Source organism: Myotis daubentonii, chromosome 6, assembly GCF_963259705.1.
Source record: "Myotis daubentonii chromosome 6, mMyoDau2.1, whole genome shotgun sequence".
NCBI classification, from domain to species: domain Eukaryota; kingdom Metazoa; phylum Chordata; class Mammalia; order Chiroptera; family Vespertilionidae; genus Myotis; species Myotis daubentonii.
The window spans coordinates 70,438,466-70,450,506 of NC_081845.1; the positions used below are offsets into that span (position 1 = coordinate 70,438,466).

The window sequence follows — 12,041 nt, forward strand, 5'->3', positions numbered from 1 at the left end:
ATTTTTTACAGAGAGGAAGGGCGAGAGATAGAGAGTTAGAAACATCGATGAGAGAGAAACATTGATCAGCTGCCTCCTGCACATCCCCCACTGGGAAAATGCCCGCAACCCAGGTACATGCCCTTGACCGGAATCGAACCTGGGACCCTTCAGTCCGCAGGCCGACGCTCTATCCACTGAGCCAAAACGGCTTCGGCAACCATACTTTTTTAAAAAATATATTTTTATTGATACTAGAGAGAGAGGAAGGAGAGGAGAGAGAAACATAGATCAGCTGCTTCCCACATGCTCCCTACTGGGGATTGAGCCCACAACCCGGACATGTACCCTGATCATGAATGGCACCTATGACTTCTGAGTGCAAGGGAGGATGTTCAACCAAATAAGCCATACCAGCCAGGACACTTTACTATATGTTTTATCATTACCATAGAATTTACTCTTTCTACTTATAAAAAATGTTTGCTGTAAAATAAAACACCATGTAATCTTTATTGCAAAAATATATCTCAAATTCATAAACTTTTCATCTTCACAGCTACCATCTAATCTAAGCCACTAAAGCCCTCTCCTGAATTAATGAAATAACTTTTTAAAATGGCATTATTACTTCCATTCTTGCCACTCCCTTTCACCAAAATCAGTTTTCCAAAGAACAGCATGAAAGCTTCCAGTGGCTTTCTCAGTTTCCTGAGACTTAAATGTAAACTCTTCACTGTGACGTAAAAGGTGCAACATCATCCTGCCCCTATTATTCCCATTCACTTAATATCTGCATCTCTTTATTCCCAAAACAATGATCTTCTTTTGATTTTACATAATTTTGATTTTGTATGCTGTTGCTCTTTCCAGAATTCTCTTTTTATGGTTGTCAACTTCTGGTCATTCTGGTGTCAGATTGAATATAATTCTATATTAGATCCTTGATTTTCCATAGAGAAGTAGTATCCTCTAGCTTCACCCTTCATTTTACCAATCTGTTTAATTTTTATCATGTGAGTTATCACTACCTTAAATATCCTTTCTAAGTATTTATTTTTACCTTTCTTATACGTCCCCAAACCAGATTATAAACTCTATGAAAGGGGGCAGGGGTCTTGATCAATACTGTATTCAGTTACCCATGAACAGTACTTTAAACAGTGCCCACAAATGCATCTACTTTCATTACTCTCCACAAAACTATCAGTGATATTTTTAAATATCTATGTTTAAAGTGCAATTTGTGGGGAATTAAATTGAAAGTCCTATCGCAGCAAGATGTATTACCCTATTTGACTAAATTTACTGCCTTAAACCCCAATAAAATCACCCTTGCTGACTCCAGTCTGGTGAAACTCCTGGGCTCTGTTATTCCTCCAGCATACTAAGCATGCTCAGTTACTTGCTCTCTAAACATAAAGCACTTACATCGATTAGTCCCTTGCTTTAATGTTGCCTTAACAGAGATGTGATTTCTGATGAATCTGTTTGGAGAAAAATAATATCATCACCACCAAAAAGTCTTTTACTCATTATCCTCTTGCCACTTTAATTTTCTTTATGGGGGTTCTCAGCACACCAAATATAGTTATATGCTTGCTTTCTCTTTACACTACAATTTAAATGCCGTAAGGGCAGATAGTTTGTTTTGTTCACCGTTGTATCCCCAGCCACTAGAATACTGTTTGGTACAATGTAGTTGCTCAAGAATGTTGATTGAATGAATGAAGATTTGGAGCTTAATGGGTGTTTGTTGATTAAATGATTAACCAGTATATATATTTCATAAATTTTAATTTGATACTCTACATAATAAATGGTGACTGGAAGAATAAATGAGAAACAATGGGAATAGTAAATCTCATTTGTGCTCGAGTACATGAAAAGCATAATACATTTTTTAAGTATAGTGCATCTCCTTTATAAGTGAAGTTCAGTCCATCATGATTCAGATAATCTTACTTGTTTAGAAATAATCTTTAGGCGCAGGGGCACTGTTTTTTTTTTTTTTTTAAATATATTTTATTGATTTTTTACAGAGAGGAAGGGAGAGAGATAGAGAGTTAGAAACATCGATGAGAGAGAAACATCGATCAGCTGCCTCCTGCACATCTCCCACTGGGGATGTGCCCGCAACCCAGGTACATGCCCCTGACCGGAATCGAACCTGGGACCTTTCAGTCTGCAGGCCTACGCTCTATCCACTGAGCCAAACCGGTTTCGGCGGGGCACTGTTTTTTAAATAAGAGCTTTGTGAGTGAGAAAAATTAAAGCAAACTTATGCCAAAAATGTAAAAAATAAAAAGATGTTAGTAGAATAACATGATTAGTTTTATTAGTCTGTTTAGTATATTATATATCTAATTATCTTTCAAAATAGCTTGTATAAAAGCATTTGGTATCCACTGTAGGTTGAAATGATATCCGTTATGCTGCCTGCTAGGTGGATGATTGGCTAGTTGATGTTCCTTGGAGCTAGTCTCTGAGTTTGACAGATTTTATTTCAGAAGTCTGTTTTGGAAATATCATGTTGTGTGATTTATTGTTTCACAGTCATTTTATACAGAGACAGATTTTTGTTCTGTATGAAGTATTTTCCCACTAATATTAAAAAAGTAGATCTCTATATCCGTATGGGCATTAATAACAGACAGTCTTTTACACAGTTCTTTTGTGATACATGAATACGATGTGCTCGCACTGTACACATAAGTGAAATGAAAAACTGCTTGGCTGCTCTCAGCCAAGTGCTAGGAGAGATGGTGATATACTCACTCAGATCCCTTCAGTATTTCTAATAAAGATGGCATTCTAACGTTTGAGTACCTCAGAATTTCTCAATCTAATTTCAATTTACCACTTTCTGCAGATACAGCATCATGAATGAGTCTTCTCCAAGGGAAAATAAAGTATGAAATATACCAATTTAGTGGTATGATTACTTGATTACTATTTTCTTATTTTAAACCAATATCTAAATTATAAAGAAATATTCATATGTAGGTATACAAATAAAGCCATTTTAATACTATATGGAAAAATACAGTCTAATGTTTTATGAATAGAAGTAGATCATGTTTATATTAAATATTTAACAAGTAATATCCAGCATAATAATGTACAAGTTGATGATGACATACATATTGATGATGGAATTGTAAAGTAATTTATTAATTAATACATCCCATTAGGTCAAATGAAGACAAAACACAGATTTCAAAAGATATATAAAAGTTAGTTAATGAGCCGAAACCGGTTTGGCTCAGTGGATAGAGCGTCGGCCTGCAGACTGAAAGGTCCCAGGTTCGATTCCGGTCAAGGGCATGTACCTGGGTTGTGGGCATATCCCCAGTAGGAGATGTGCAGGAGGCAGCTGATCGATGTTTCTCTTTCATCGATTTTTCTAACTCTCTATCTCTCTCCCTTCCTCTCTGTAAAAAATCAATAAAATATATTTAAAAAATTAAAAAAAAAGTTAGTTAATGAAACTCAAAATTTATTCCAAAACTTTGTAAAGCAAACAAGGAGTAGAAGGGCACATTCTTAATATAATAAAATATAGGGTGGGTCAAAAGTAGGTTTACAGTTGTGAGTATGTGAGTTTATTCTTACATTGCTATTTTTTTAATTTTGTATTATTTTCCATATGAACAATTGTAAACCTACTTTTGACCCACCCTGTATGTTCAAATCAAATTTATATCCAACAAAATGTAAAATGTATAGCTAATTTCACATTGAAATATGAGTGAATAGAAATAATCCCTATATAAGTAGCATTATGGCAATATTTTATAATCACTAATATTAATTAATATGTAGTCATTGCAACCAAATGAAATAGAGAAACCACTAGAAATTTAGATCACCCAAGAGAAGATGAGCTAAACTAGGTTAAAATTTGTATAGAATTCTTTCCCTGGTCAGTGTGGCTTGGTTGGGGCACTGTCCCTGTACACCAAAAGGTGGTGGGTTCAATTCCCCATCAGGGCACATACTTTGGTTGAAGGTTCCATCCCCAGGTTGGAGTGCCTGCGGGAGGCAACTGATGATTAGATGTCTGTCATATATCCCTCCCTCCCTCATTTCCTCCTTCCCTCTCTCCATTCCTTTCCCTTCCTCTCTCTAAAATCAATGTAAAAACTTAAAAAAAATGTCCAGAGTTTCATCACCAATCCAAGTCTAAAAATAAAATTGACAAGCTTGAGATCCTCACTGATTTGTACCAACTCCCCAGGCCTCCTTCAGGAGGTTAGGCATGGATCACTCCTGCTCCTCAATTTTTCATCACTGGATCTTCTCTCCAGTGTTAAGAAAATCTTCCCTACCTGCCTCACTGTCCTCAGAGGAGCTCCCCCTCCTCATCCTTTAGGATAGAATGCCACTAGTGGACAAAAGCTTTATCAGCAGGTATGCAACTTGTTTAAATAATGATTTCTTCTTGAAGTACTGCCACAACTTCCCTGTTTTGTAAAGGAGCATAGAGCCTGCTTCCAGTATAAATGGAGAAAAAAAGGAGGGGGGTAGAATAGAAAACACACACACACATAAATTAGTATCTAAATTAGTATCCTATTTTATCAATGTAAATTAACGATCCACATTGTGTTTCAGAAATTGTCAACTTAAAGAACACATTTCAATATCTTCATAACTCACAACAGAGATTTATTTTGATTTAGTCACTAACCCTAAGCAATATTTATTGCAACATTTGGGGAAAATAATCCTATCTCATCAGGTGAAGAATTTAATGATTTCAAATGAGCCCATTTTTTTTTTTTTTTTAAATATATTTTATTGATTTTCCACAGAGAGGAAGGGAGAGAGATAGAGAGTCAGAAACATCGATGAGAGAGAAACATCGATCAGCTGCCTCCTGCACATCCCCCACTGGGGACGTGCCCACAACCCGGGTACATGCCCTTGACTGGAATCGAACCTGGGACCCCTCAGTCCGCAGGCCAACGCTCTATCCACTGAGCCAAACCAGTTTCGGCCAAATGAGCCCATTTTAATTATTCATAAAAAACAAGCAAAACTTTCTAACAAGATAGCCTTCAATTGAAATATTTGCTACCCCATGTATTTAAAAATGCACTCATATTGCCTGCATCTTAATCTAGTCTGCCCACAGGTGTACTGAGATTTGGATCTCATTGGCCCTCAGGTGTTTGTATTGAGTACACCTATGGACCCAGGTTATGAGCAGCCTCAACCGCTGACCTCTGGGAATTAACTATTACTATTTTCTGTACTATCATATAAGCTCTTTATATGCTAGACTACTTACTCTGTCCTCTGCAAGTATGTACAGTAGATAATGGGAGAGTTTTGTTGTTTAGTTTTGTTTTATTTATATGTCCTATGTTTCCAGAGCAGTGCCTGGCTTAGAGTAGGCACTCAATGAATAAGCCAGTCAGAGAAAGATAAATACCACATGATCTCACTCATTTGTGGAATATAATGAACAACAGAAACTGATGAACAAAAACAGATCCAGAGACAGAAAAGCATCGATCAGACCGTCAAACCCTTAGAGGGAAGGTAGGGGAGGGTGGGGGTAAAGAGGAGAGAGCAACCAAAGGATGTATATGCAAGCATATAGGCCTAACCAATGGACACAGACAACGGGGGGGGGGGGGGGGGCGGTGAGGGCATGAGTGGGGGAGTAGGTGGTAACGTGGGGATAAGGACACATATATAATAAATAAATAAAAAATTTAAAACAAAAACAAAACAAAACAAATAACGAATGGATGGAATGTTGGGAAGCACTCACCTAGGTTATACAGAACATGCTCTTATTTCTAAGCTGCTTCAAACCTTCAGCAGAAAAATGTTGCACCCCCACTTACATCCCCATCTTCTCATCTGTCTTTCTTTGTCCTTATGCTTTCATTCCATCTTTCTGAAAAGACACGTTAATGGTTGCCCTTTTTTGTGAGTACGCAGGTGTGAGGACTATCTAAGCTTTATCACAAGTGATTTTCAGAGTTACAAAACAGGGAATATTCTAGTAAACTAGTGGTAGATGTGGACTCTAGCAAAAATCATATAGGTTCAGATATTGAATACTGCATTAATTACTGGCTCTGTTAACCTGAGCGATTACTTAAAATCTATGTATTTTAGCTTTCTTGTCTATAAAATAAGAAAAAATAGACCTATCTCAGTAGGTTATTGTGCTGATTAGGTAGAATATAATTTGTTATGAAGTATTAACTATATGAGTATTAGGTATTTATTAAGAACCCTTAAAAAAAGTAAGAGCTTGGATTTCTAAAATTCACTTTTGCATCAAATCAGTGTTTTAAAAAATAAATAGATCTTTTAAATAGTATTACTTAGTTTTTATTGTAAAAATTATTAGGTGAGACTTTCTTAACAAATGTTGAATTCCTGTTTTGTTGATGTTTTCTTTTTCTTAAATGGCATATATAAAACTTGACCATCCTTGATCAATCCTATAATCATTTCTGATAAAAAGTTGTACAGAAAAGCAAGTTTTAATATATATATATATATATATATATATATATATATATATATATATATATATATATATATATATCTCACAGATGCCACATACACACACCACAAAATAAAAAAAAATACTTTAGGGAAAAAATCATACTTAATCCTAGGATATGTGATCATAGATATTTTTGTAATTGCTTATTTTTTCAATAACAAATCCTGAATAAATAATTATTTATTGTGAAAAATCAAAAGCCTAAGTATAAAAACACTTAAAGCATACAGTATTTCTAACACAGAGAAACTGGTTGTATATTAATGTGGCCAATTAAAATTAGTGTTTTATTTTTCTTCCTTTGAATTTGTCTTTTGTTTTTAAAACTGAATTTCCACTTGACTACATTTCAAAAGCAATAGACATTTTGGAAGTCTTTTAAATTTGGAGAAAAAAAGTACAGATTAATAAAATTTCTTTTACTCTTAAATTAATTGCTAACACAGACCAAACTATTTCTAGTCTGCGGTTATAAAATGGCACAAAGCAGCATGCAGGCGACCTATTTCCACAGGTCAGAGCCTTTCTTTATAGCACTTCTTCCCTGGACACCTGTGTGTCCTATTGAAGGCTGTTAGCACATCCATCTACAGCGTCCTTTGCCTACAGATAACTCTTTGTTGTTCAGAGCCCTAGTACTATTTAGCCAGAGTGATGTATTCACCTATTTTCTTTTGGCAAGTCACAGTTTTATTCTTCTCCCAAAGCTTTGATGCATGTGTAATTTTTATTGTGGTTTAGTTGATTGCCTTGAAATTGTTTTCTATTTCATGTAAATTTTCAAATATCTATGTATGATTCGTGTTCACAGTTGAAAGAACATAAATTGTTCCTTTTTGCACAGGTGATATGTGAGCATATTTTCCTAAGTTCCTTGAAAGAAAGGCAATACGCTGAAAATCAAATAACAGTAATTTATCTGTGTGTAGGAGCAGTTGCTACTGTGCTTTAAAATACCCATCCCATTTTTGTACTCTGGCCCCAACAAAACCAGTATTCCTTAGGTCCAAATACATTCAATATATTTGATATTCATATCACATTTTACAATTTTCCTGGGAGGTAATTATTATTTTGCTAAACCTAAACATGTACAGTTAACACAATCTCACATATACACTTTAATTCAGAAGTAGTAAGCCTGAAATTGAATAAGTCAAAATTGCAGGTCATTTTAAGTAAATATGTTTAGTCTAGAGAGAAATGTTGATCATACTGCTTTGACTCAGAATGAAGGCTAGAGTCTAAGAGTCTACTAGTAGCTACCTAACTTACCTGTAACTTATCACGTGGATGGAAAATTTTCCTAACGCAGAAATGGAATTAGTTCAATCTTCTCAGGCCATTTCTGTCAGTGCAAACATTTCAGACCAGCATAGGAAATGTCATCCCCATTCTTTCAGCTCCTCATTCATATCTTACATCATGACATGGAGAAGTTTTTGGAATTTTTCTATAAGTAATATCCTGAAACTAGTCATCACGCATTTCTTGCTTTGATTAATGTAGTCATTTTCAATGTCCACTTGTTTGAGTGAGAGATGACACATGCAGATTGTAGAATATTTTCATAAAATATACATTTGTTGTCCTCAAGTACATTTTCAAACACTTGGGCAAAAAGAGAAGCAAATTTAATGGTTTTAACAAATACGTTAATGCTTTAATGCATACATATAAATAATTTATTCTGAGTTCATTCATGTTTTGAATTATAAATAATCAACTTGCCTATATTATTACCAAATTTAATTTGATTTATCAAAAATAGAGAATTGACTCTAGCTGGTTTGGCTCAGTGGATAGAGTGTCAGCCAATGGACCAAAGGTCCCAGGTTTGATTCCAGTCAAGGGCACTTACCTCGGTCGCAAGCTCCTCTTCTTCCCTGGGCCCTGGTCAGGGCATGTTCAGGAGGCAACCAATCTATATGTTTCTTTCACATCAATATATATGAAGGCTATATTCTAAGAGTCTACTAGTAGCTACCTAACTTACCTGTAACTTATCACATGGATGGAAAATTTTCCTAACGCAGTAATGGAATTAGTTCAATCTTCTCAGGCCATTTCTGTCAGTGCAAACACACAGACTATATATATATATAGTCTTTCCCCCTATCTCCCACTCTCTAAAAATCAATGGAAAAATATCCTCAAATGAGGATTAAAAAAAGAACTAGAGAAACCTGAATGAGCATAGAATTATTGACATTAGTAGATGGTATAAACCAGGAGCAAGTTATCCTTCAGACACAGTAAGAACAGTGCCTGGGACTGTGGTAATTTTATGGCCCCATGAAAATGCTGTAATTTTAAGTTATATTAAAAAACAAGAAAAAAATAAGTTTGATAAGAATGCATAATAATGAATATAAATATATATAGCCTGTAATATTCAGTATATAATATTTATATTGCATATATATGCATATATATATCTATTATCTATCTATCTATCATCTATCTATTTATCTATTTGTCTATATATAGAGAGTGACAGAGAGAGAAAAAGAGAGGTAGAGAGAGAAGAGACCCACAAAGGCATAAATTTCTGAAGCCCACGAAACTTGCAATGAGGCCCCAATAAAAACATACAGCTGTATGCTGAAGGCCACTATGTTTAGTATATTACTACTTGCCTCATTAGGGTTCATTCCCATCTTTGCTTTTGTTTTGGACATCGTGTTTTGGTCCGTCATGCACACTGTATACTAGTACCAATGATCTTACTGGACCCATGTTCCATTTTTTTCTTACACTAATATTTTAGTGAGAGATCCTGCAAAACACTGAGGAATATCATCTAGCCAAGGTGGTGTCAATAATGCAATCCATCTACCTGCCAATATCCCCACCATGGCTCTTCTGTCACCATGGGCAGAATCACATTCGCCATCATTTGCTCTGCTGCTCTCAGGGAATAGGCCACCATACCAGGAAGACACTGGGGTGATAGCTAGTCACCCCTTTGCCCACAAGAAGAGTGAACTGTCTTCATATGAAACCTCAACTACCCAAAGCTGTTCCATTGACAGTGTCTCATTTTGGCTTCAGGAACTGTGTGTCCTCTTCTGGCAGGAACCCCAGGGTGTCTGGTCCTTGTGTTTAGCACAGCAGGAGTTGCCAGAGGAGCTTGAACTAGAGGAGTATAGGGTTTTGTTTCCTTCTAGATTGGTCTGCAACTGACTTTGAACTTGTTCTTTTTCTCCTTGGTTTGTTTGCCTGTTTTGCCTTTTTTTTTTTTAATGGTAAGTATATTAACTTTCCTTCGAAGAGGCTTAGAAAACAATCACATAAGCTTTTCATCATTAGTTTGTTCAGGCATGATGATCCCACTCAGCACCTAGGGACGGATTTCAACTTCACAGCACTTTACAAACATTCGGTAAAGATAACTAACCAACTGTGATCCCGGAAGCAGCACAACCAGGTACTCCATCATTTCTAGTATATGCACCTGTCACTTTTAAGCTTCTTTAACATAAAAGAGAAAGGTTCAATAGCTAAGGCATAGTTAATGAATTTTATTTGTGCTGATTTTGCTTTATTTCATTCTCTTCTGTGCTTTAATGAGGCAATATTTTTTACTAACATTAAACTGTTGCTGCAAGGAAGCACTGAGTAGCATTGACCCTGAGAACTATATTAATATGCTCCGTAGAGTGATGCAGATGCTGTGGCCACTCTCATTTTTTTTTTATAAATTAGAGGCGCAAATGACACATAAGTATGAATTGTCAGATTGGAAAGCTCATGAATTAAGTATTCCAAAATAATTATGTGCTAGTTTAGCTTATAAAGATCAAGTCTATCTTGAATCAGGAATATTTTTATTATGAGAGTTATTTAGACTGGTATATTAAAACTTCAATTTCAAACAAGAAAGAATTACAATTACTATTATAAATAATATATACATACATATATATAATATCACATACATATACAAGGTGGGGCAAAAGTAGGTTTATAGTTGTGAGTATGCAAAGCACAGTTTATTCTTGTATTATTACTTATTTATTGTATTATTTTCCATACAAACAACTATTATATCTATAAATATATATATATATATATATATATATATATATATATATATATATATATATATATATATATATTACAACTGTAATATACATACAAACAACTGTTATATATATACTTTCCCAGAAAAAAAAGTTTGGGTGCTAAGTTACTTATTCAATTTACATTGCCTTATTTGCCTTTTCCTTGAGTACATACTGTCTATATTGCTCACAACTTCTAGGGGGTTGCATTGTTAATAACATTTTGAAAATTTAAGTACACAATTAAGATAGATGCAGACTCAGAAATGGTATTAGTGTTTTATAGTTGTTGTTACAAATTGTTACAAACTTGGTGCTTTAAAATAACACAAATTTATTAACGTATGTTCTGTACCTCAGAAGTAGGAAAAGGGCCTCGATGAGCTAATAAGATTGACTGGGCTGCATTCCTTCTGGAGGCTAGAGGTGATTCCTTCTCTTGTTCTTTCATTTCCAGAGTCCCGGGTTTTTTGTTGTTGTTGTTTGTTTGTTTTTGTTATTGTCAGGAGTTTTATTATTATTATTATTATTGTTACTGTTCAGATTTTCTGCTTCTTCCTGATTTAATCTTGGATGACTGAATATTCTAGGAGAAGATTGTATATTTTTAGGAACTTATCCATTACTTCCACTAGTTCAATTTGTTGGCATATAATTATTCATAGTACTTTTTATGATTCATTTTATTACTGGTTGTTACTGCTCTATATTAATTTCTGATTTTATTTATTTATTTTTTTGGTTCCTCTCTCTTTTTCTTTTCTTGATGAGTCTGGTTAAAGGATGATCAGTTTTGTTTATCTTCTCAAAGAACCAGTTCTTGGTTTCATTGATCTTTTCTATTGCTTTTTTAGACTCTATGTTATAAATTTCTGACTGATCTTTATTATTTCCTTCTACTTACTTTGAGCTTTGTTTGTTATTATTTTTCTAGTTTCTTTAGGTATAAGGTTAGATTGTCTATTTGATATTTTTTGTGTTTCTTGATGCGGTCCTCTATTGCTATATATATTTCCCTCTTAGAACTGTTTGACTGTGACTCATATTTTTAGTCTTTGTGTGTAAATTTTCATTTGTTTCAAGGTATCTTTTGATTTCTTCCTTGATTTTGTTAACTGATTTATTGTTTAGTTTCATGTTATTTAGCCTCCACATGTTTGTGTATTTTTTTTTAGTTGTTTTTCTTTTTTTTAGATTTCTAGCTTCATTTCTCTGTGATCAGAGAAGACGCTTGATATGATTTTAGTCTTCTTAAATTAATTAAGACTTTTTTGTGACCTGAAGTGGTCTCTCCTGGAAATTGTTCCATGTGTGTTTGAAAAGAATGTGTATTAAGCTGCTTTGGGGTAAAATGTCCTAGAAATATCAGTTAAATCCATCTGGTTTAATGTGTCTCTCAAAGCCACTGCTTTCATGTTGATTTTCATCTGGATGATCTATCCCCTACTATGACTGTA

At 34.6% G+C, this 12,041-nt stretch overlaps 1 protein-coding gene across 1 annotated transcript in view; it reads left to right on the top strand.

The window, feature by feature from the left end:
• EYS (eyes shut homolog) overlaps positions 1-12,041 on the top strand; it is a 1,266,634-nt gene that overhangs the window by 172,753 nt on the left and 1,081,840 nt on the right.